The 6000-nt window shown below is 37.4% G+C and overlaps 2 non-coding genes across 2 annotated transcripts; both read left to right on the top strand.

Annotated features, from left to right (window-relative positions):
• The first annotated feature begins 666 nt into the window (after positions 1-666).
• Positions 667-754, top strand: trnay-gua (transfer RNA tyrosine (anticodon GUA)). Its single transcript is given in 2 exon segments — positions 667-703; positions 719-754. It is a non-coding gene; the product is annotated as a tRNA-Tyr (tRNA).
• Positions 755-4372: 3618 nt separating this feature from the next.
• Positions 4373-4454, top strand: trnal-uag (transfer RNA leucine (anticodon UAG)). The gene has a single exon. It is a non-coding gene; the product is annotated as a tRNA-Leu (tRNA).
• The last annotated feature ends 1546 nt before the right edge of the window (positions 4455-6000 follow it).

Raw genomic sequence — 6000 nt, forward strand, 5'->3', positions numbered from 1 at the left:
GAAAGATTTTTATAGGTGTAGAAACTAGTAAATAAAGCCAATGATTTGTTTTAGAAATGTATTCTTAAAATATACAATTATTCACACCTTAACAATATGTAGTTCAAAGTATACATTATATACAATATTGTATTCAAATGTCTAATCATTATAAAAAACACAACTAGTAAACTTCAGTTACAAATTCTAGTAACATGGCAATATATATATATATTAATGACAAACACAAACTAATTACATGAACACGCTAATATTTAACTCAAAACCACATTTCGATTCAAATATAAATTTTTAAAATTTACAACTTCTTTATTTCCACGAAAATATTATTAATGTAGCACAAACGCTACTTTCTAATAAAGACAGAAAGAAACTGTTTGTTTTGTGTCTCATGGTGATCCTCCTCTCAAGACTAATGAAATGTTTAATATGATCCCTCGAGAAAAAAAAGGAATCAATTTCCGCCTGGAATGATTGATGCCCCATCAAACATTTTGTAATATCCCTGGAAGTTTATACAGTAGAATCCTGGTTCGTGGCTTAAATTCAAGGTAAATGAGACTAAGGAAACGAGTTGGAAACTTGATGTCGAAGTGGGATTTAAATCACCCATTTCACATTTTACTTCATTGGGCAGTATGTGCCAGAAAGCAATGCCACAGCATTCCTTCGATAGCTCAGTTGGTAGAGCGGAGGACTGTAGCGGAGTCAACAGGGAATCCTTAGGTCGCTGGTTCGATTCCGGCTTGAAGGAAGGTGCTTTTCATGTAATTTAATCAAAGAGTTAAAAACGTTTTATTCAGACATTGATCAAAAGCTCAATAATCGACTAAGCAAAGGCTCCTGTTCCGAATTCAGCCCACGTCTGATTGTCTTGTTTTGGCCAAGATCTGATCTTTGAATTAAGGGACTACACTGTCTGCTTTGTAATTCAAAAATACATACAAATGTCAAGTTTTTTGTAGATATAAAGGTGTTCTCTGTTTTCAAAGGATAGTTACTTAATTGGCATAATGATTTGGTATTGATTTTGTATCGTTGTATTATAAAGTTTGTGCTTTCTGTGTTTTTATCATATTGTGAACTTATTTTTTAAACAAATGCTTACAAAGGCAAACACGGCACACATCTGTTTATACCAGCGGTGAATTGTACATTTTTATTAAGTACAAGCTACTGTGCACTTCTGGGAGTATAACAGGTTCGATATAAAGTGGCAAAAATATAAAAGGGGAAAATACCCCAGACTGCATGTAAAGCCCTCGTTGTGACTGTTTTAGATAAAATGGCGTACTGTGCACGAAATGTTGCAGAAACACAATCTGATATTTTGATACAGGTAGGCCAGCGCTTCCAAAGCACAAAAATTCGTATTCTATATTCTGGTCGCTTGCAGATTAGAATGGCATATGTTTAGCAATAATATTATTTATGGTACCTGAAAGTTTCAGGTTGTTGCACAAAGCTAAGGTATGCGTATACGTGATCTGACAACTGGAATCAATTTCCTGTCGTTAAACTCTGTTTATTTTTAAGTTGAGGCCCAGGATCCAAATCTTCAGTTCTGATTTTTTAAAGTGATATCTTTCCTTCCTGTCGTGGAAGTCACACGATGTGAGCAATTGTTTTTTTTACGTTGCGATCCAAAGAGCCTCAGACGCACAGTCTAACAGTAACCAAACCAGAATGGATTCTGCTGGGAGCCGGGCTGAGCTCATTCTCACTCCCTGTGCTGAAAACAGAATTAGCTCTTCCCCGAACATCGTCTACAGATCACTTGTGCGCTTTTAACCTTCTCGCAGCTACGGGCGAGACTGACGCTCATGATATGAAGGCACCCGCTGGAACACATTCTCTAACTCTCACAATCGCGACAGACTTCGCTTTTTTTAAAAAAAGTAGATATAGCCCTGAAAAAAGCATTAGCTTTATCAGTTTTTACATTAATCTATTTTGAATCAAAGTTTGATTTTTTTTATTGCATTTTACATTATAATAATAATAATTATCATCATCATCATTATTGCTTACACTTATATAGCGCTGTTCTGGATACTCCACTCAATGCGCTTTACAGGTAATGGGGACTCCCCTCCACCACCACCATTCTCCTGAATGATCACAGGACCTCGGTTTTACGTCTCAGCCGAAGGACGGCACCTGTTTACAGTTTAGTGTCCCCGTCATTGTACTGGGGTATTAGGACCCGCATGGACCGCAGGGTATGCACCCAGCGACAGAAACCAGACGTGTGTCGGGCTCGGCTGTGAGCAGGACAATGACGTCACGGGGAAAAAGTAGAGGAAATCAAAACGGTTCTATAAAAGACCTGTGTCAGCTGTTGGTTTGCAGTCTGGACTCTAAATCCTCCGATCCGATTTTAAATCTCTCTAATACCTGAGCGGCTTCTTCCGAGTATTTATTCGTATACTTATTAGTAGTATGAAGGATGTGACAAATTTATGATTTCTTGGAACAAAATGGTTTTAATTTGCATTCGAAATGAAGCGGAATTTTAGCGCGACACACAAACCCTTTGTCTTTTTTAGATAGTGATTTTTAAACAGATATAAATGTAGAAAACGTGTTTTATTTTAGCACTACAATAGCAGGGTCAGTGGCGTAATGAATAACGCGTCAGGACTTCCATCAGAAAATTATACTGTAGGTTGGACTGCCGTCTGGCTTGTTTCGTTTATACCACTTACATTCTTTTATATAAATGAACTCCACCTGAAAGCTATAGAACACACTTTAGGTAAGTTGTCTGCAGCCTCATGCGAATTTCAACAACTTACCCAAAACACTGTACTGTCTGGAGTTCAGCTCCAGCTCTGAACTCAATTGCAATGAAAAACCATGCGTTACAAAACTGGAGAACAGCTGAACTTGTGCTCAGTTCGGTGATGAGGGTTCAGAACTGTCCTTGTTGTAATTAGCACGAACTGCACAGGCTCTGAATCAGACCATGTCAATTAGTCTGATCAGTGTAGGACATGTTAATGTAGAATTATTAATAGGCTTATTAGTTAGTTAGTTAGTTCAGGTTTACCCACCTGAACTAATGTAGAATTATTACTTGGTCTGTCTCTTGTTTGTATATAAATGAATGTCTCTGACAACTTAATGTTAGTTTTACGATGTAGGTCAGGCGTTGACATATGCACGAGTATACGAAATGTCTCACTCCTGATTCAACTCATGCTCTATAGGAGATTGGCGATTCCTCCTGTTTCTCGTACAACCATATCAGAACAGAAGACTGTGTCACCCAGCTGTGATTCAAGATCGACTCGCATCTTTATCCCTTTTTTGTTCGTGATCATTATTTTCTTTAGTTATGATCAATATTGAACTTTTTCGAAATGAAATGACAATAATCAAACATGCTGGCAGATTTTTGAAAAGTATTCGGAATTGACAGGGTGCCCCTTTGGAACAGTCGTCAGAAAATGTGAGAAAATGAAAGTTATGTAAGCTCTCACACAAAGCATTGAAGATTGGAATCTGAGTGTAAAAAAGCTACCCGTCTCCCAATGATAGGCAGGGATACACACCATGACTCAAATAGACTCAGCGAACTTTAACACCTATGATATTACGAGTGCTTTGCACGTGTCGAATTTCAAGAAGGAACTACTACAACAGTTGTGGATATAATTCATTACCACCGGCAAAGTCCAATACCGGCAACTTCTGAAAAAATAATGTTCACTCATGGAATTTGGTCTTTGAACGGCTGGCGGGAAAATTCATTTATACTCCTGTTGCACCCTCAGCTGAAACATGTTAAAATAACAACGCAGATTTGTTGGAGAACCTGACAAGAATTATTGGGTTAGCACTGTATGTATTCTGGTATATTTACTTTAATTTTAATATAAATGAAAACATGCATGCTGTATAATCTATTGTAATTTTAAAATATGTTAGCTGAGGATGCGAGGGGGGCTATTATACCTTGTGAAACACGCAAGGAACTGTAAAAAAGGCTGGTATTTGAAAAAAATTGGCGATCACAAGAAAACCACAATTTATGTGGTATTATCATCAATATCCTTCAAAATCTATGTTCAAATGAAGGATTTAAAGAAACTATGAAAAAAGCAACAGTAATAGCAGAGGATTTTGATTTTTGCTCTTCAAGTCAGTAGATCGACGTAGAGTTGCGCCCCTACAAACAGCACAAAGGATGAAACCCACCTCTTTCGTTATTGCTATGTTTGTGCCGGTGAAAGTAGCATTTGTGCTATTGAAAGCATCTCGGAAGATAAAGTTGCAGTCACTTCCACATGTCATGATATCATCGGACGACAAGAGCTGAAGCCCCCCAGTCCAAGCCAGGAATGTGAGGAAGACAGACATGGAGGAAGGTAGTGTGGCCGAGTGGTCTAAGGCGCTGGATTTAGGCTCCAGTCTCTCTGGGGGCGTGGGTTTGAATCCCACCGCTGCCAAATGTTAGTGTTTTAAGACCTGCAATACGACCAGTAAAAGTGCTTTTTGTTAGGCTGCAGGAGGTGTTTAGAGATAGACTTTCTAAAAGACAGGCTAAACATCAAGGCAGAAAAAATATTTTGTTTTCTCAACAAAAATTCTCTTTGGCATGTTCAGCTTTATGTAGGGAACAACATCTGCCAAGATCACTTTTGAGGCAGTGCACATGATAGTGTACCGGCAAGTACAGTACATTCAATATTGGCTGTGGTGGTGAGCTGCTTTTGTCTGTGAAACTTTTAATTCTTCACGCCGAATCGTTGGCAGGGGTAATAGCTTATCTTTGAACAGAGCGCTCCATCAGAAATACTTTGTTCGTGCTCAAAAGAGATCAGAGGATTAACTTCATGAATTCACATAGCATACCTTACAGGAAAGATTTAAAAGGGGAATTGATTGTGCTACCTGATGTTGTTCCTGTGGTTTCTTTGGATACAAAGGTGAATGTTCTTTGATGTTCTGCTAGAGTATCCACTGGGTGGGTTTTATCGATTAGCTCAGATAGGTCATCAGTGCTCCGTCTCCGGAAAATAATCAGCACTGTTTTTTCCTGTGCTGTCTTTTAAAACATATAAGATCACGAGTTTACAGATTTCTCCAAATAACAACTATACATTTTAACCCAGCGGTTAGCATTCCTTCAATCCAATAGTTTTACTCTAGGTTAAAAGCAGCGCAATATACAGAGAGATGATATTCAAATATTTCAACGTTCTGTTGGATTACCTGTATGGAGATATCGCTCAGAATTCCTAATATGATTTTGAGTTCAGTTTTGCTTTACTACTTTCAGAGTCTTATATTGACCTTGAAGCAGAGAAGTGACATAATCACAAATAGTCTTATTAATATTTCAGTTAAATCTTTTTTTCTGTAGTAACATCAGTTGATATTAATATTAGTCCTGATTTATAATTTTTTGTCATGGTTGATCTTAAATAATTTTGTAATTAGTTTCAGTTTTGAAAAATCATGCAGAGAAGCTACCAAAACTGGTATAGTTCATATAATGATTAATGCAATAGCAGCATTTTGGGTTGAAAACAAAAAGTATATCTTGGTATGAATCCTAACACTTCATAGGTAGCGTTCTAGGACTTCTCGCTTCAGATAAAGTTGTCAATACATCATAGATTTCTACTCAATCAATATCAGCAGTGTTATCACTACCGAACGCTAAATATAGATCCTGGCAATACTTCGTGAGATCTTCGTAAGAAAATCCCAAATACTACGGAAGGAATCAACTTTATATGTTTCTTTGGATCGAGAAGATGATCATTATGAGACTCAAAACATGCCTGTCTTTTCTTTTTTCGAGGACAAATGGATTATTGAGGTGTAAAGATGGGTTCAAAACCAAAATCACCTGCTATCGCTGCTGTTTCTTCAAATCCTTCAACTGATCATCGATATCGAGGAATAATATATAGTTTCTTCAAATCCTTCAACTGATCATCGACATAGAGAAATAATATTATACAATTGTGGTTTTCTGTTAATTGC

This window comes from Lepisosteus platostomus, chromosome 5 (assembly GCF_059453375.1).
Source record: "Lepisosteus platostomus isolate fLepPlt1 chromosome 5, fLepPlt1.hap1, whole genome shotgun sequence".
NCBI lineage: Eukaryota > Metazoa > Chordata > Actinopteri > Semionotiformes > Lepisosteidae > Lepisosteus > Lepisosteus platostomus.